The sequence below is a fragment of the Jaculus jaculus genome, chromosome 2, assembly GCF_020740685.1.
Source record: "Jaculus jaculus isolate mJacJac1 chromosome 2, mJacJac1.mat.Y.cur, whole genome shotgun sequence".
Classification (NCBI taxonomy): Eukaryota; Metazoa; Chordata; class Mammalia; order Rodentia; family Dipodidae; genus Jaculus; species Jaculus jaculus.
In genome coordinates, this window is record NC_059103.1 from 59102945 (window position 1) to 59123435 (window position 20491).

Genomic DNA, 20491 nt, shown 5'->3' on the forward strand with positions numbered 1-20491 from the left:
GTTTTGGGTCAGGAATTCATGCGGGGCTTACAGGGTCCTGTTTGTCAGGGTCTGTCACAAGTGAGAAGCTGGTTACTTGCCACTACAGGATGGAGGCCTCAGTTTCTCACTGGCTGGGGACAGAGGCCTCCCACCAACCATTCTTGCCAGGTGGGCGTCCTCCAGTGGCAACTCATCATGGCAGTGGCGTCTTCAGAGAGCAGTGAGCCCGAAGCCATGGACCTTTCTAACACAGTCTTGGGGACCCCCTCCCCATCTCTGCTGTGTTCCTCTCTTTTCTGTGTTAGAAGTCAATCACCAGGCCAGGCCCCCACACAGGAGGGAAAACTAGGGGCTACAGAGAGCATGGCTGCAGTGACTCATGCTTCATTTCCTTTCTGTATTTCAGAATTCCTAGTAAAAAATAATCAACACCATAACCCCCCCCCAAAAAAAAAAGCACAGTCACATGCCATACCAGGTGGGACCAGGGTGAGAGTGATGTGATGGTAGCTCCCTGGGCAACTTACCTTTCTAGGAGAGCTCTTGTTCCTCTTTGCTCTGGGTTAACTTCCCGCCCTCCCTCCCTTTCTTCCTGCTTTGGGTGTGTTCACGAGGGTACGGAGGCCAGAAGACAACCTTGCGTGTCATTCCTCAGGTGCTGTCCACCTTTAATGGGGCAGGGTCTCTCACTGGCCTGGAACTTCAGTGAGCTTTGAGTCACCCCAGAGATCACTGACATTGGCTTATGCTTTTAAGGTTGTTGTCTTGGAGAGATGAAGATGGTGCCCACCCTCCTCTTGTTGAAGAAAAGGGTGGGCAGGCTTGCTTAGAGCCTTAGAAGAAGAGATGGTTTCATCCTAGGGGCCAGTGAGTAGATGTGCCCACTGCCCAGCATCCTAGAGATGGTGTCTGCCTCCAGGGGCAAGGGTGGGCATGCAGTTGCCTGCTGCAAAGGTTACCACTTCATTAGACTCAGCCCTACTGTATGCAGCTAGCTGCAGGTGCTGGCACTGTACCCTCATCACAAATGCTGCAGGGACAGGCCAGAGCCCTGCTTCAAGACGCTGTTGCTGCAAGAGCAAAGTCCTTTGTCTCTGACCCAGGAATCTCATGATCCCTGTCAGCATCCGTGAACTTGTGGCAGTCTGACATAGTGGTTTGTAAGGGGCCACCTCAGCCCCTCATAGGTCCTAACAGAAGTTTCTTTGAAACGCCATTGGACTTGATTGTCCTCTTCATTTTTACATGGATTCTGGGGATCAAACTCAGGTCCTCATGCTTGCAAGGCAAGCACCTTACCCACTAAGCTATCTCCCAGGCCTTGGAAGAAGATTCTTTCTGCCCAAGGTTATTTAAGCACTCCATCGTGTGCAATCCTGCTTGGCTGGGTGTGGAGTGTGGGAAACACTGCTTCCCAACGTCAAAGACTCCACAGCACACAAAAGCGGGACCAGCCTCATGCATGTGACAGGCATCTGCTGTGCATGCAGCCCTCTGCTCTAAAGTTGAGCCTTGGGATCCTGCAGTCAGGATGCTGTCGTGGAAGGGGATGAGGAGTCTCCTGGCCAGCACCATCCTCGAAGCCCATGAGCTGCCTGCCTGCAGCACCTCAGTCATGGTTCACAGCCGGCTCTAAGCTGACTATCCTGTTGCCGCCCTTCTCCACTCGAACAACAAACCCCTGTCCTACAGATCACATTTGATGCAGCACAGCCAATAGCTTGGACATGCCTTCTATAAATGATGTGACTTTGACTAAGTTAGCCTCTCTTTAAAAAAATTATTTAAAAATATTTTTAAATATGGGCTGGAGAGATGGCTTAGTGGTTAAGCGCTTGCCTGTGAAGCCTAAGGACCCCGGTTCGAGGCTCGGTTCCCCAGGTCCCACGTTAGCCAGATGCACAAGGGGGCGCACGCGTCTTCAGTTCGTTTGCAGAGGCTGGAAGCCCTGGCGGGCCCATTCTCTCTCTCTCCCTCTGTCTTTCTCTCTGTGTCTGTCGCTCTCAAATAAATAAATAAATAATTAAAAAATATTTTTATTTTATTTTGTTTTTGAGACAGAGACACAGACAGGGAGAAAGTGGGAGGGGAGGAGAGAGAGAGAAAGAGAGAGAGAGAACGAGAATGGGTACGCCAAGGCCTTTTAGCCACTGTGAACGAACGCCAGACCCCTGCGCCCCCTTGTGAACATATGAGACATTGCACGCGTGTGTCACTTTTTCTGTGTGGCTATATGGGGGACCTGGAGATTGGAGCAAGCATTCTTAGGCTTCACAGGCAAGCGCCTTAATGGCTAAGCTGTCTCTCCAGCCCTTAACATTACTTTACTTACTTAATTTGTTTTTTTTCGAGGCTAAGGCTCACCTGAAATTCACTATGTAGTCTCAGGGTGGCCTCGAACTCACAGCAATCCTCCTACCACTGCCTCCTAAGTGGTGGGATTAAAGGCATGCGACACCACGCCTGGCTCCTAAAATTATTTTATTTTGTTTATTTTAGAGAGCGAGCGAGCGAGCGAGAAAGAGGCAGATAGGGGGAATGGGCGTGCTAGGGCTCCAGCCACTGCAAATGAATTCCAGCTGCATGTGACACCTTGTGCATCTGGTTTTACTTGGCTACTGGGGAATTGAACATGGGTCCTTAGGCTTTGCAGGCAAGTGCCTCAACCACTGAGCCATCTCTCCAACCCCTACCATAACTCTTTAAGCGTTGGGCACTTCATTCCCGTGGAGTACCCAGCACACCTAAGTACTGAGTACTTAGCGTCATGGACAATGCTGAGTTCCCAGTGGGATGAAAACATAGTGCAGACTTTCCCAGCCACATCGTGGTTCAACATTACCTAGCACGTTTCTTATGGCATCCCTGGCATTTTTCATCACATAAACAGGGCGGTCCTCTTTGGGCCTTAGCCCCTTTTCTCCACCTCATATACCTGAAGCTTGTAGGAAAACCTTTATATAGTGATGGCGAGATCAGAGGGGACCTCCTAGCAGGGAGGGGAGGCATGCTTTAGGTGCCGAGGGCCAGCAGAGTGGCGTCCTGGTAGGAGCAAGGACATGCCTGGCACTCCCTGAGCTCACAGCCCTTCTCTAATCCAGCCGGGGGCCCGGGGTGGCTTCACTCTGGGAAGGAGGGCGGGCAGCAGAACGTTGTACTCGGCCTCCCATCTCAGGGGAGGTGAGGGTCCTCTGCTGTGATGGCCCCATTGCAGTGTCCTGCGCTAAGGCGAATTTGTGTTGATCGTGCACACAGCAAAGCATGGCCCGAATGTGCTCCGGGCAATGGACGCTGACCGTTTGGGAGCAGATCCGGTCGGGCGCAGGCGGCCTGGGCGCCTAGCCAGGCCCTGTGCCCTGAATTCTCCGCGCAGGGCTCAGTATGGGACCCGGCCTGCTCACCGCGGAACCGGCTGCACGGTGGGGTCGACGGTCAGGCACCGGAGAAAGCTTAGATTCATTAGGTGTCGCAGTGAGGCGTGACCGGAAAGCTGGCGTGGGTGTTCTCCGCAGAGCCCAGGGTGAAGCTCGGGCGGAGACGGATGAGCGGAGCCAGCCTGGAGCTGCGGGGCGGGACGCCGAATCCCGGAGCCACACTGCCATCTAGCGGGAGGCTGCGGAGGCTGCGGGCGGGGTGGGGTAGAGACTCTCCCTCTCCCTCTCCCTCTCTCTTTCTCCCTCTCTCTCTCTTTCTGTGTGTGTGTGTGTGTGTAAAATGGAGGAGAGAGGGAAAGGAGAGTCAGTACGAGACAAAGGGAAGGAAAGAGGAAAGGCAGAAAGAAAAATGAGTGGCAGGGAGGTGGTGAAGGAGGACTATAGTCCAAGGTAAGGCCAAGGTGAAGATACAGCCCTTCAGAACACACTCCTGCCACGCCCCTTGTGGTTTCCGGCTCTCAAGTACCAAGCAGAGTGTGTTCCCTGTGGGACAGTGGCCATCTAGATAGGGGAAACATAATGCTAGCCAGGAAAGCACCAACTCTGGAGCCCTGTGCAGAGCGACATGGCACCTCAAAGCACCACCACAAACCTCCACCCAGGCTGAAAGGCCGGGAGAGATGGATGGAGGTGTTTCTGCCCCTCTGTCTTGGCTCCTGAAAGATGTCAGCTGGTTTTCCTTCAGTCTCGCTCAGCATCAGCTGTTTTTCGGGCTGTTCTTGGCACTCCCAGGCTTGAAACCTCTCTTTACCCTTCCGCCCACAAGTCACATGGTTTCACACGGTGCCTTACAGTTGCTGGTTGGGAAGTGTGATCCCCTTCCTTGTGTGTGCCCGCAGGAGTAGGGGGTAGGAGACAGCCTGCTGGGCACTGACGCAGCATCATCAGGCCCAGCCCAACTCAATTCAGCAAACCCAAACCAAGGGCTGGCTCTGCTCAACTGTAGGCAGGAAAATCGGTCTGGCAAGTTTACAAGAAGGGAATTTGTGGAAAACCCTTCGGGAAGTCACAGGAAACACCAGAGGGCCGCCTTGGAGCTTTGTGGAGGAAACAAAGCCCATGAATCATGTTGCCGATGGGTGTGTAAGTCCCTCTGCTGCAGTGTGGTTGCCAGGCTGCTGCCTCCGTTGCCATGGAAGCTGGCTGGCTGAGGTGTCTGGGCTTCTCTGGTTTTCCATTTGGATCCTGCCAGCAGGTTGGTTAGGTACTTGGGGTCAGGGCTGTGTTTGGTGTCTACACAGGTTGTGCACTGCACAAATCCAACCAGTGACATCCTGCATGCCTCTGTGCCCTGGAAACAAAGGAGCCTGGAAAAGATGCTCTTCCCAGTTTCTGCCTTGGAAGGAAATGCTGCTTCTGGGGATGGCAATAGCCATACACTCAATAGCCATTATCAACCAGCTTTTACTGTGAAGCAAATTACCCCAAATGCAGTCACTCCAAACACTAATTGTTTGCTTCACCCCTAACGGTAACTCTGTGGGTCACTGGTTGGGATGGAGGTCAGCTGGCCATTCATCAGTCTTACTGGGCTCGGGAACTTGCCTCTGTCAGCTACTGGAGTGGCTGGTCTGATCTGGGGCACCTCAGTGGGGTGTTTGCTCGGCACCTGTCTCCTCTTCTGGAACCCAGCCTGAACATGTTTGTGGGGACTCAGCATGAGCTAGAAAGTCAGTGACAGTGCAGTGCACACAGGACTCTCAGGCCTAACACAGACAGGAGCAGCCCTCTTTGTCATAGTCCATAACAGCCATCAGGTAACCCCAAAAGCCAAGGGGCTGGGAAACAGACTCCATGCTTGGTGGGAGGAAAAGGGCCCCATTGCTCAGGGATGGGTGGGGTTATGGCCATATTTGCAATCTGTCCCACTTGGAAAGGAAGTCAGAGCTGGCCAAAATGAAGAGATTGTCCATCACGAAAGAATTTTGGAGGAGAGGGAAAATCAGGATGGGTGGCCAGGGAGAAATTGGGTATTTGTGAAGCCAAAGGAAGAGAGGGCACAGTGGTCAGCAGCTGTGACAGATCCCTGACTCTTCCCTGAAACTATGACTGCCACTGTGTGCTGAGCTCATCCTTCTGCTTAGAATTTTTATCATAGGATGGCAGGAGATTGGGACATTTTTCCTGACATTGGGACAATGTTTTTGACATTGTCTTTGCGTACAATGGGGTGTCCCAGGACTCTTGCTGTTTTCCATGTTTGAGATGCTGTGCTCTGCCTGGGCTCCTGGAGGGCACTTCTTTTCCCCTCATCAGCAGCAATGGTGTGAGCCTGGCTTGAGGCTGACTCAGAGGGACTGAGCCTGGGTGAACACCTCCTGTTTACTCCCCCCTCCTCCCTGGCACCTTTGGGATGCAGCTGCCCCGGATCTTCAGCTGTTTCACCTGTTACTGGTGGTTTCCATTTTTTTTCTTTCAAAATAGGGTTTTGCTCTAGCCCCGGCTGACCTGGGATTCACTATATAGTCTCAGGGTAGCCTCGAACTCACAGAGATCCTCCTTCCTCTGCCTTCCAAGTGCTGGGATTAAATGCGTGTACCACCATGCTTGGCTAGAAAGACACTTTATGAAGAGCAAAGTGATAGTAAAGGTTTGAATACACTGCCAAAGCGGCAGTGGTTCATTTGAGTGGAGAGTACTCAAGGACAACAGGAAATGGGCTGGGCTTTACTTCAGTCTAACGCTCTCCCAACCGGGCTATTTCGGCACCTTGGGGCTTTTCTCTGTAAGAATTTTAGGGCACATGGACCTGTTGCTAGGAATATAGTTTGGGTGGTCTTATAGTTGGTTGACATGTTTTATTATATAGCATTTTCTCTGCTGTTCCTTCCCATGGTGCATCTGATTTTAATAATGTGTATTACAAGTTATATCTGAACCTAAGATGGTGAATTGGGGTTTCTCCCTAAAAGTTCACTAATAGGTCACAGCCTGTCTTTCTCCACAGGCACTCCAAACCAGTCCAGGCTGGATGGCTCCTTACTCTCTGATTGTGGATCTAAAACTATATTTCAGTGAGTACTGATCATGAAGAAGGGTCTCTAAGAGGAAAAGAAAACTAGTTCATTATATGCTTCCAATTCAGTACAGGCAGGGTCCCAGGCTGTCAGTTGCATTGTGTGGGAGAAGGCTGTGTGTTTACTGCTCAAGCCAAGCAGGGTCTCTGGTGGCTGAGCTGTTCCTATGCTTGCCGGGCTGCCTCAGACTCTCATGGCCCCGTTTGCTCTGGTGTACAGTGAGTCATAGTACAATTAGTACCTATTATTGTACATGATTTCTCTGGCTTGGGAATTTGAAAGCAGTCCTGCTGGGTGGCTCTGGCTCAGGGGTACCCCTGAGATCAGTCATGAGGTCTTCCAGGGTTCCAGTTTCATGTGAAGGCTGTGTCAGTGCCACATAGTCAGCCACCAAGGTGGTGCACTTGTGTGGCCACGGGGTTGCTGTTGAGAAGAGGCCTCTGCTCCTTGCCAAGTAATTCTCTCCATCAGGCTTGTTGAATAGCCTATGCCGAAAGGCATGGGTGAGGGGAGGACTGGAGCTGTGAAGCCATCACTGTGACCTGTCATGCACATGAAGGGAGACAGTAGCTGTGCTGAGACCATGACCCAGCTCCAGACACTGCACAGGTCCTGGCCTGAGGACTATGCTGGCTAGCCCTGCATAGCTTTGAGGGCTTTGCCCACAGCTGAGTCCCAGGAGGCTGGCTTCCAGACTGCCCTGCTTACTCTGCAGGCCTATGGTTTTCATTTCTTGAACCACACATTCAGGTTAACAACAAGAGAGAGGAGAAAGGGAGGGAAGAGAGAGAGAGAGAGAGAGAGAGAGAGAGAGAGAGAGAGAGAGAGAGAAAATGAGAATATGAGAACATCTCTCATGGAAGTCTAATCTGTGAAGTGACTCCCTATCAGTCTTGCAATGTTCTTAATTAAAAGTAACTTTTTTTTTTTTTCCTGGACTCTACCCATACACAGGAAGAGGGATAGTATAAGAACCTAGGGTCTGCCTGCCTCCTTGGTATGCACACCCCAGCTACACTAGGTGAGGGTGGGAACAGGTGCAGATTGTAAGATTTAGACCATGGCCAGAGGAAGGCAAATTCCCTGCACTTGCCTAATTACAGGAATGGGTCCAGGAAGCCACTGCCCTCTCAAAGCTAGGCCCAGAAGGGTGGTGATAGAGGGCTGTCTTCTGAGCACTGAACCTAGACTTTCTCTGGGGCAGCCAAGCCTATGGCCCACTTACAGGGAACAGTTGGTTGGTGGTTGCTTGCCACAGGCCAGTGAGTGCACACCTGCTGCATGCAATTCAATGGGAGAGAGAGCTATCACCAGTGGAGATACTCAACAGTGAACACTACAAGCCTTAAATTTGGTCAGCCAGGCCAAATGAGCCAATGGGTGCAATAGTTGTATGTTTGTTATGGGGGAAGCTAGCTCCTCTCTAATTGGACTGGAGGCCCGCTCCATGGGAGGGAATATATCCCTGATACTGGAAACCTACAACAGGGGTAGTCATGAGCACTAGGGGTGTAACATCTGCTGCTGTCTGGCTAAATGTATATACTATGCTCACCAAACTGCTTGGTAAACACTTTTCTTAATATTCATACCCTTATATTAAGGCTGCTCTAACTTTTGATTAGAGAACCTTCTCTTTTCAGATGGCAGTGACCTTGGGATGACTCAGAAGGCACGATGGTGCTGAGAAGTTACAGAGGAGTGCTCAGCACTGAAATATCTCCATTACATCTTTCAAGGCTCAGGACTCATTGCAGAAGAGGTGGCAGAAAAAATGTAAGACTCAAAGGAAGGATAGGACTCCTTACAAAGTGCTCCTTCAGATACAAAAAGGCCTGGATATCCATGACCTCACAGTGCCTGCCAGTACCTATACAAGACCATCATAATAGGGAGAAAAGATGGTGACATCAAACTAAAAGAGAGACTAATTGAGAGGGGAAGGGTATGATGGAAAGTGGAATTTCAAAGGGGAAAGTGGAGGGGAGGAAGGGAATTACTATGGGTTATTGTCTACAATTATGGACGTTGTCAATAAAAAAAATTAAAAAAGGTCTGGGGAAATGGCTTAGTGGTCAAGGTGTTTTCCTGCAAAGCCAAAGGACCCCAGTTTGGTTACCTAGGACCCACAGAAGCCAGATGCACAAGGGGGCACATGTGTCTGGAGTTTGTAGTGGCTGGAGGCCCTGGCATGCCCATCCTCTCTTTCTTTCTGCCTCTTCCTCTCTCTCTCTCAAATAAATACATAACTTTTTTTAAATAAAAGAGGTTGGCAGTCTGAAGAGCAGACAATGGGCAGCATCAGGCAATGCCCAGTGAGAGAAGCACACTTCATCCTGGGGCTGTGCAGCTTTGGGGACATGCACTCCATGCACGTGTCTGAGCTCTCCTGGAAGTGGGGCAATGCCAGGGAGGGTGACACTGTTCCTGATCCACTGGCGCTCCAGTCCCTAACTTCAGAAGTCCTTGAGTCTTGACATGACAGAGATGGGAGTGTGGATAACTTATGTGGCTCAGGAGTGGCTTGTCTGACTCAGGCCAGCCCTCCAGGACCTCCATTCTACCTGTTCTTTCCTCCTCATTCCCTCCAGAGCTCCATCACAAGATGTCCTTGATAGAGATGGATTTGTCTGTATGGTCAAGCATGTGACCACCAAGATGCGAAACAGCTCAGGAGATGGGATCTAAATTCTTTTGCGTGTGGTGTGTATGTGTTCATATGCATGCTGGTGCACTTGTGTGTGGGTGCACATGCATGTGCGCTCTTGGGTGTGTAGAGACCAGAAGTCAAAGTCAGGTATCTCCTTCAGTCACTCTCCACCTTACTTTGTGAGAAAAGGTCTCTTATTCAGCCTGAAGCTCACTGCTTTGGATAGAATAGCTAGCCAGCAAGTTCCGAAGATCCCCCTGTTTCTAGTTTCCTGGTGCTGGTATTAAGTAGGTGCACGCCACTATGCCTGGATATTATGTGAGTCCTGGAAACCCAGACTCAGGTCCTCATGCTTATGTGGCAAGCTCTTTACCTCAGGAGTTATTAGATGATTTCTACAGGGCAGAGAGTCAAGGAACCTGCTTCAGTCTACAAGGCTGGATGCCGCAGCAGTCCCAATCTGGCACTGAAGGCCTGGAGGACTCCCGGGGAAGGCTGTTAAAGTCGGGTTCTGTGTCCACAAACAATAGCAGCTACACGGTATGGATGCACACACCAGCAAGTAGCACAGGCAGCCAGGCCACCTGGCAAAAGGCACTGTGACCTGCTGGGACTTTTCTTTTAAAAATACTTTTATTTATTTATTTGCAAGCAGAAAGAGAGAGAGAGAGAGAGAGAGAGAGAGAGAGAGAGAGAGAGAGAGAGAGAGAGAAAGAGAATAGGTGTGCCAGGGCCTCCAGTGGCTACAAACAAACTCCAGATGCATGTAGCACTTTGTGCATCTGGCTTTACATGGGTATTGGGGAGCGTTGAACCTGGGCTTTTAGGCTTTGCAGGTAAGCGCCTTAACTACTAAGCAATCTCTTCAGCCCCTGCTGGAGCTTTTCTATATATAATCCACCACCAGAAGGGCTGCCCACTCCGGGGAAAGGTCTTCTTCCTCCATCAATACTTTTTGGAAATGACCACACAGATTCCCCCACCGCCACTGGAGTATATCACTTACTTGATTCCTGATTTGATGAAGCTGACAACAGAGCTTAGCTATCACCCTTGACAAGTGCTCTTATCTGATAAGCCATCTCCCTACCCCCAGACAGGGCCTTCTCTGTAGCCCATGTTGTCCTGAATTCATTATGTAGACCAGGTTAACCTTGAACTCATGGGGATCTGACTGCTTTAGCCTTCTCTCCTTTGAAGTAGACTTTCACTCTAGCCCAGACTGATCTGGAACTTACGCTGTAATTCAGTCTGGCCTTGTACAAGTGATCCTCCTATCTCAGCCTCTCGAGTATTGGGATTAAAGATATGTGCCATCATATCCAGCTGCTTTAGTCTTCTGAGTGCAGAGATTACAGGCATGAATCAACAGACCTGGATAAACGAAATATTTTAAAATCAACTTTTCTTTCTTTATTTTATTACGGGGGGGGGGGGAGAGGGAGAGAATGGTTTTGTCACTGCAAGCAAACTCCAGATGTATGTGCCACTTTGTGTGCCTGTGCATGTGGCTTTATGTGGGTGCTAGGCTAGGGGATTGAACCTGGGCTTTTGAAAGCAAGTGCCTTAAAAAATATATGTTTATGTTGACATAGTTTATAGTCTTGTATCCTTTCATTCCTAGTCCCCATTTCCCTGAGGGCCTCCCTTGATATTCACTATGGGGTAATTAGGGCCTCTGTCAATCTCTATGGGTACTGTACCTCAGGGAATTTCTACCAACCCTGTAGCTGCTACAGTCTTTGTCCCCCTCTTCCACAACAGCCCCTGAGCCATGGTGGGAGTGTTAGCAGTTTGTTTTTAGCGTTGAGTTCTCTGTAGAAGCTGCGTTTCTGTTGTGATGTGTTTCACTTCGCCACTGTGTTTGTTGCTGTTTCCCTGGAGATGGTTGTCAGACGAGCATTGGGAGCAACGTTCCTCACTGCTTCCTCTACAGATTCTTCTGGACTCGGGTGAATGCAGCAGAGGTGGCACATCTTGTGATGGGCAGTCAGCTGTCTTTTCTTGTACTGATGGATCGTGGATCTCCCCAGTATTTTCTGCTGTCTATAATATAAAATAAATTCTTTAACCAAGGGTGAGAGCAGTTTTGATTCAGGGGAGTATGCATATAATTTTTTTTACATATAATTTTGAGAGTCATGTGATAAGGATACCCACTGAACTTGTCCAGGAACAATGGGGGTTTCTTTCTGGGGGTTGTGACTTTCCTGCCTGTGGGGTGCTGACTTAGTTCCCAATACCAATTATGAGTTCTGTCCCACTGAACCACCTTGTATCCAATCAGAGGTCAGTTGGTTCCCACAAAGGCTGTGTGCCACTATTGCACAATGCATACTTCTTATCCAGGTGGTAGAATTGTGCAGCTTGCAGGGTCTGCTACTTATTTGTGCTGCTGATGACCTTGTCAAGCAGTAGCTCCCATAGCACTTTCCAGTGCCAAGAGGGTCTCTCGGTGTCCTGGGATGGCAGCCTATGGTGTCTTCAGCAATATGGTCTTACCTTTTAGCTCTGTTGGATATCCGTATGCTTGGCAATAGTCTACATTGTTTTGGGAACCTCATGGATCTCCATGGCCAACTGTTCACTGTGTGTGTGAAGGTAACCCAGTTCTGGCCCTTGGATTCACCAGCTAGAGCCAAGGAGTTTAAGATTAAGCTTTCTCCGCTTTCTACGGGGCATATGTCTGGTCCATCCATCTTTAATTTAGGGTTACATCTTGTATACTGCTATCTGGGAGGAAGGTACCTAATGTACTAGCTACCATAATCTCTAGTTTTGTGTAGTGCACTCTCCAGATTTCCTTGCCCCAACATTTCTACCATCAACGCCCCCCCCCCTTCCTGCCACCACCCATATTCTTTCCCTTTACTTCTTTGCTTGGTATTGCCTCCTCTCCTTCCTCTCTGCTCTTACTTTTTCCTGGTCTCATTCTTGTTTTATGCCCATAGTCCTAGGGCTTACTTCTTTTTGCCCTCCTCCTCAGCTGGTCCAGTTTAGGAGCCACATATGAGAGAGAACATGCAGCATTAGTGTTTCTTAGACTGTGTGCCCTTGCTTAGGATGATATTTTCCAAGGCCATTCATTTTCCTGCAAATTTTGTTATTGCATTTTTTCTTACTGCTGAGTAGAATTCCATTGTGTAAATGTACCACATCTTCATTATCCATTCTTCAATTGATGGCACCTGGGTTGATTCTAGTTCCTAGATATTGTGGGTAGAACAGCAAAAAACATGGTTGAGCAGTTATCTCTGAAGTAGAGAGTGGAATCTTCAGGGTAAATGTCCAGGAGAAGAATAGCTGTGACAGATGGTAGATTATTTTCATCTTTTTCAGGAATCTCCATACTGATTTCCATAGTGACTTAGTGCCTTTTTTCTCTTCCTCATCCATTATTATTATTATTAACATATTTTGTATGGATACATCACGTATGGTACCCTCTTTCCCCTTGCTCCTGCACCTATTCTGCTGGGGACCCCTCTCAGTGTGGTTGCAGATATTCCATAAGTGCCTTTTTTTTTTTTTAAAGGAATGGGTAAATGCCTATATAACTTTTTTTTCCCTTTTCTTTTCTTTCTTTTTTATTTTTTGAGATAGGGTCTCTCTGTAGCCCAGGCTGATCTTATACTGGGCTCGAACTCTTGAAAATCTTCCTACTTCAACCTCTGGAGTGCTGAGATTAATGGTGTTTGACACTACACCTAGCAAGATTCCCATATTCTTTATTTATCTGGAGAGGAGAGGAGAGAAGAGGAGAGGAGAGGAGAGGAGAGGAGAGAGACCCATTTTTGATTCTCCAGTACCCATGTGGCATATGCTTCTGGGGTTCGTTTGCAGTGGCTAGAGGCCCTGGCATGCCCATTGTCTCTGTCTATCTCTCTTCTCTGTATCTCTGTCTTTCTGCTTGAAAATAAATAAATATAAAATTTCAATAAAAAAGGGAAAAGAAAAAGAAAAAAAACACAGAGAAAGGAAAAGAAAAAAGGAAGAAAAACAGTATACTGTCTGTACCAGTAGCACCTGGAGTTCCTTAGAGCTTTAAAAAAATTATTTATTTATTTGCAAGGAGAGGTAGGTAGATGATAGATAAATAGACAGATAGATATTGAGAGAACGAGCATGCCAGGGCCTCTAGACACTTCAGATAAATTTCAGATGCATGTGCCACTTTGTACATCTGGCTTTACATAGGTCCTGAGGAATCAAACTCGAGTTGTTAGGCTTTTTAGGCAAGTGCCTTAACTACTGAACCATCTCTCCATTCTCTTAGAGCTTGTTTTAACAGGAATCTACTGATCTGAATGCACATTGGACTGTAGGGACCAGCTCCTGTGTGCACTGCCTATAACTTGGTGGCTGTCTCTAGCTTCAAACATTGTTCTATGGCTTTTCCACATGTCCAGGCCCAGACTTGGTGAAGTCAGAGGATACTTCTGTACCTTTGCAGTTTTGTGACTTATTTGAGTTTGTGAGTGAAGAGCACTTTAGTTGCTGAGTATGATGGTCAATGTTGATTGAGAAGAGTTCAGGAGATGAACAAAGCACACTGCTGGGTGTATCTGTGAGTGCATTTCCAGAAAGAATTAGCTGAGGTGTAAGATCCACTATGAATGTGGGTGGCACCATCTGTAGCAGCTACCTTCTCGTTGCTGGGACAAAATCTGACCAAAAGCAGATTATAGGAAGAAAGGGTTCATTTCAGTTTATAGACTCAAGAGGAAGTTTCATCATGGCAGAGAAAGCATGGCAGAGCAGAAGCTGGGCATCATATCTTGTGACATCAGATATAAGGTAGCAGCAAGACCGAGGAAGCTCTTTCTTCACAACTAGACTAATAAACTTCAAGGACTGCCCCGCCACCCCCATGACATATCTCCTCCAGCAAGGATCTACTTCCCAATGGCTCTACTAGCTGGGAAATGAGTATGAAGCATGATCAAAAATACATCAGGGGTGGAGAGATGGCTCAGTGGTTAAGGCTCTCGCCTGAAAAGCCTAACAATCCAGGTTTGTTTCCCCAGTATCTATATAAAGTCAGATGCACAAAGTGGCACTTGCATCTAGAGTTTGTTTGCAGGGTCTGGAGGCCCTAGTGCACCCACATTCTCTCTCTCTCTCTACTTGCAAATAAATAAATAAATAAATATTCAACACACACACACACACATAAACACGAGGCACTTGAGAGATGGAGGCAGCAAGATCAGGAATTTGAGGCCAGCCTATCTTCAGCAAACATCAGAAATTCTCTTAGTACCAAATTAACTTTGGGAACCCTTCTCATGAGGTCTTAAAACAGAGATGTCAGGACTCTATTCTGCTTATTTTGCTTTTAATAAAACAATTTCCAGATGTTTTAAGTTTGTTGTAAAACTTATTTCCAGGGAGGGTGAGATAAAGCCTAACCTTAAATTTCTCCTGTTTCTCTTTCTTTTCTGTCATTGGCTTTTTTCTTTTCCCTTGGCACTGGCCTGCAATTCCCTGTACTAGGATGTGGTCTACATCCACAATGAGCTGTTGATCAGAGAGACCTACAAAGTCTCCCAAAACAAACAAGATGGACTTCTGTCAGAGCCGTGATTGCCCACCAGAGGTTAATGATAAGACCCTTCTGCTGAAGACATCATTCACTGTTGGTACGGATCATGGAGTGACCTGGTTGGAATCTAGAAGAGAGCCAGTCCCCAGATAATTAGCCCATCTAGTGCTGGACAGTGCTACATGAGCTACTGTGGAAAGTGGCCAACATGCGACTGAGCAACTCAAAGTCTAAGCTATTCAGAAGCAAACAACCTGATGTGATGGTCACACAAGTGCAATTGTGGCACACAACCATGGTGGGTAACCAGCTGCTCTTGGATTGGCTCAGTGGAAAGGAAACCATATCTGGAACTGGAAAACAAGTCAGAATCATATCCAGATAATGATTTTTCTTTCCATTGTCAAGCTCCCACTAATCTGGGGCTATGAGAGGATCTATACCCATTAATTTCTTTCTAAATTAATAATGATTATCCCATTTAACTGGTGCCGACTTCACTCACTGTTGGAGAATCTGCTTCTCTTTTTCAGATGGGAGTGGGAACCTGAGGAAACAAAGGCCACAGGAGGTGACAGGACACTCCTGGCATGTCTTTCAATTCTGGTAAATTACCTATTCTCTTGATCAGAGAGATTATGGAGACTCAGAGGCGGAATTCCGAACAGTGTTCAGTCTGTAAGAGGAGAGTCAAAACAGAGGGAAAGGTCCTCAGTGCTTCCCTAGGAAGTCACATGCTCAGCAGAGCCCTGCTCATCCTAGTAGGTGCTACAAATGCTGAGTCACAGAGCTCTTCCCAGGTTCCTAAAAGTCTCTCCTAAAGAGACACAGCAGATCTTCAAAAGTACATATTGAACTAAATTTTGCCTACTGTTTTGTCTTAAGCATGCAGAAAGAAAAATATAGCCAGAAAATAAAGCATGCCTTAAATGTGATATAGACCATCATTTCTCACTACCAATTTTCTTCTTGATAGAGAAACTGCTGCTCAGATAGTCAAAAGACTCTTGAAACACCTACAGATGACCTACAATTGGGAGACTGGCTCTTGTTTGTTACATCCTAAGCAACAGACGTGGGTCAAATCTCCTTTTATCTCTAGAACCTGCCTGCACGAGACCCCACAGTGTAATTTTAGACATCCTACTTGCTATCAAAGTGTCCAGAGTCAAATACTGGGTTCAACATTTTTTTTTTTTTTTTGAGGTAGGGTCTCACTCTAGTCCAGGCTGACCTGGAATTCATTATGTATTCTCAAGGTGGCCTCGAACTCATTGTGATCCTCCTACATCTGCTGGGATTAAAGGCATGCACCACCACACCCAACTGGATTCAGCATTCTTGAGTCAAGCCTTGGAGACCAAAAAAAGAGAAACCCAAAGGAGAGCTCAATAAATCAGATACAGACAGATAAAAATAAGTCTGCTTTCTCTACCATCATAAAATATCAAAACAACTGCTGGGCCCCTACTTACATCCAGTACCTCTGGACTCCCATGGTGGGTATTTCCTTTTCAAGGAAATGACTGGAATCAATTAAGGATTTTTCTAGACAAAAAGATAAAATGGGTAAACTGAGTCTTAAAGTACTTAATCAAATTAAAAACACCTTAAAGTACAAAAGACAGACTGGAGAGATGTCTTAGCTACTAAGGAGCTTGCCAGCAAAGTCAAAGGATCCAGGTTCAACTTTCCAGACCCATGTAAATCCAGATGCAATAAGTGGCTCATGCATCTGGAGTCCATTTGCAGCAGGGTTGGAGGCCCTGGTATGTTTTCTCTCTCTCTGCTTGAAAATAAATAAATAAAATAAAAACCTTCAAAAGACAATTACTAGATTTGCTTAGGACTTATATAAAGCTGTCTGGTTGTCATTTTCTTAGGTTGCACTTATTTTAAATAGCTTCTTGGTGATATAAGTAATGAATAATAAAAGAGAGAACTTTAAGTACTTATGCTAAGAAAGTTTGGGTAATAAATACTAATAGTCTCTCAAATGGTTCTATTAAAAGAAAGTTTTTTTAAAGAAAGCTTTTGCTGCTGGGTCTGTAAATTTATATTGAGATAGAATGGTTAAGTCTTAAATGCTTGATTAAATCAAAGAGAAGATTTTTTTCCTTATTTATTTATTTATTTATTTTTTTTTTTGAGGTAAGGTCTCACTGTAGCCAGGCTGACCTGGAATTTACTATGTAGTCTCAGACTGGCCTCAAGCTCATGGCAATCCTCCTTCCTCTGCCTGTGAGTTCGAGGCCAGTCTGAAACTACATAGTGAATTCCAGGTCAGCCTGGCTACAGTGAGACCCTACCTTGAAAAAAATCACACACAAAAAGGGCTGAAGAGATGGCGTAGTGGTTAAGGCACTTGCCTGCAAAGACAAAGGACCCAGGTTAAATTTCCTACTTTGTAACATGACTGCACACTTCTGTCTCAGCTCAGCTAATTATGATGGAGGTGATCTTGGATGAGGCTCCTGTCTTTATAGGCTTGGGTTCTGCAGAGGTGATAAACCTCTTCCCAGGGAAGCAATCAGGACACAGGGCCACATGCTAATGGCATCTCTGAGTAGCTGTCCAGGGCCTTCTGTCTCTGCTGACAGCTCCTCTCTGGACAGCAGGCTCTGACAGGGCATGGGCACTTTGAGATGGGCTGTAGAAGGCAAGATAGAACATCCACATGGATGGATGCTGTCCTCAAAGGTTCATGGGTGTCTTCACACTATGTTAACATTTTGTGTACATATATGTATATCTTTGTTTTGGGGCTGGGGATCTTTGGTCTCTATCCAATTCCTCTAAAGGCTCTGTTTTTGCTGAAAGACCAGGGGTATTGCTGACTGTGCTCATGTTTGCTGCAAAAGGCATACAAGTTAAAGGGAGGGTATAGGTTGGATGGGCCCAGGTCAGGATGGGAAGGGGATTAATTAAAGTTGGTGCAGGGCCTGAGACTGGCAGGGTTACACTTGCAGGAGGGAGCAGGCCTCTAATAGCTACCACAAGAAATATGCTTGGCATGTCCAGGTAGAAACTGCAACCCTAGCTCCATTTTCCATACCTCTTGTGACATCATACAGGCATACCATCCAGAAGATTCTCTCTCTACCTCTGGCTTCTGTAAATGCTTTCATTGCTGTTGCTGAGCACCAAGGGAACTGGCTTGTGGGGTTCCAGAAATCCAATCCTGGACACTTGGCTCTGGACTTCTGGGTGAGGTTGGACTCTGCTTATTCTGTTAAAGAAGTTGCTGTTTTTAACACTGGCATTGTCAAGGCCACAGGGTGGGAGTAGAGGTGAAGGTAAACCTCGCCAGCAGCACTGCACATGGGGTGGGGCAGACTGGGCAGGCTTCCCTGGGACCGCTCAAGGTCCAAACTGAGAAGGCCTGAGGGAGGCTTCCTGCTCTGGCTCTGGCCTGTGCTCTACTGGGGTTTTAATTCATGTAACTTTGGTCTTTAAAAAAGGAAAACCTTGATAATCTAGAGAAGTAAACCTTAATGTTGTGGCTTGAATGTAAAATCTGTCCTTACCCCCTACAGGCTTATCTAGCTAGTAGTGTGTCCTGAGAGGTGGTGGAACCTTATTGACATGAGACCTGGCTGGTGGATACAGGGTTGTAAGGTAAGGTTTGAGGGTTATATCTTGGTCCTGCTTTGGGTCTAATCTCTGCTTCCTGTCTGCTGCCAAGATGTGACTAGTTGCCACAGACTTCTGCTAACATGGACTGAGCCACTCCTGCCACCATACCTTCTCCACTACCATGGATTAAATCCCCCCAAACCGAGCCAAAAATAAGCCTTGCCTCCCTAAGTCACTTCTGTCAGGTGGAGACAATTAATGCACACTTATATTCAAAGAAGAGCCACAAATAAGTGCAGAGTTTCCCACCTTTCTGTTTCGAAACAGAGGCTATCTTTGTGGCCAGGCTGGCCTTGAACTCATGATCCTTTTGCCTCAGCTTCTTGGGTGATGGGGTTACAGGTGTGTGCTGCCATACCTGGCTAGAGAAGAAATGAAAGATGGTCCTGTGTTGTTTGTAGCCAGACACTTCACTCCTTCATTGTGGGTGCCTCTAGATTTCTGCCTTAGGTTATTTTAGTAGCTTGTACTACATTGAACAAAGTGATCTTCATTTTACATCAAAGCTCATGCTTCTGGCCAAAAGCTTTTTAGAATTTAGTCAGTGGACAAAGGCCCCCAAATTTCCTCTTTAACAGAGAAAGATTCCTGGGCTGGAACCTCATCCCTTAATCATGGGGGGAAAGTCCATTCTTCCCAGATCCTCCTGGGCATCCCTTTCCTTATTTTAAGGCAAGTCACAAAGGGCTGATACTTCACCAGAGAGGCTGCCTGATCCTCTCACTGGGCAGCTGGAGGATTCACAACACTAGATTTAGGATGGTCACTGGGCATGGGGACAGAGGCTGCCTTGTCTTTCTGGTAGCATGACACTTTTTAAATTTTATTTTAAAATTATTATGAGGGGGGGGGGAGAATTGGCACACCAGGGCCTCAGCCACTGTAATAAAACTCCAGACACTTTTGCTACCTACTGGGCATGTGTGACTTTGTGCTTGCCTCACCTTTTGTGCATCTGGCTTACATGGGATCTGGAGAGTTGAACATGGGGCCTTAGGCTTTCAGGCAAGTGTCTCAACTGCTAAGCCATCTCTCCATCCCTAGCATGGCATTTTAATAGGTGTCAGGAAGAGTCCAAGTGGGAAGAAGACTGTGGCAGTTTGAATGTAAAATGCTCTCCATAGCTTCATGTGTTTGTGATTAAGCCCCACACTCACTCTCCAGCTGGTAGAGCCTTTGGGAGGTTGATGCTTATTAGAGACAGCGTGTCACTGAGGATGCACTTTGGGGAAATATAGTCCATTTCTAAGCCCAGAACTTCTTAGAACTCCTTGCATCCAGATGATATGATAAAATGTGATGCCCTGCTATCTTACTCATGCTATTCTTTCCCTGCCATGATAAAGCTTCCCCTTAGGTTGTAGGCTGAAACAAACCCTTCCCTTTCATAAGCTGCTTCTGTCTGGGTGCTTTTGTCCCAGTAATGAGAAGGTAACAGCTATAGAAAACTGGTACCAGAAGTGGAATAATTGCTATGATAAACTCAGCTCTGTGTTTTTTGATCATTTGGAACTGATTTGTGAGATAAACATGGAAGGATTTGGGACCTTGGACTAGAGAATCCTTACAATGCTGAAAGTAGAGTTTGATGGACCCATGTGGTGAGAGTTTGAAAGTCCTAAATGCGGTGATAACTGTGGGCTTCAAAGAGCTAGTTTTGAGATTTCAGAGGGGAAAAGGACTATCAGGACTATGACAGAAGCAGTTTGTTTGTTACTCTGCCTATATTTTGTCTGTGTTTTTAGAACTTGAGCAAAGTTGAAATTAAAAGTAATGGATTGGTGTGTTTGGCAGAGGAAACATACAGAGGAAAGATACAGGTGCAGAGTGAATTGAGGATGAATTGAAAATCCCAAGTCTTGGTTAAGACTAGCTGCTTCAGCTGCAATTGTCTGAGAGTTTACCATCACTGAGGATGGGCCAGCTGTTCTGCACTGGGACAACAGAAAGAGTGCTAATGTTTTTAAAAAATATATTTAATTTATTTATGATAGGGAGAAGGGGGGCATACCAGGGTGTCTAGCCCTGCAAATGAACTCAAGATATATGCATCACCTTGTATATCTGGCTTATGTAGGTCCTGGGGAATTGAACCTGGGTCCTTTGATTTTGCAAGCAAGTGCCTTAACTGCTAAGTCATCTCTCCAGCCCAGGAGTGCTAATTCTTTTGAAAGGAGAGAACCTGAATGAAGTATGCTAAAGGAATTTTATCTTCAGAAGTTAGCTT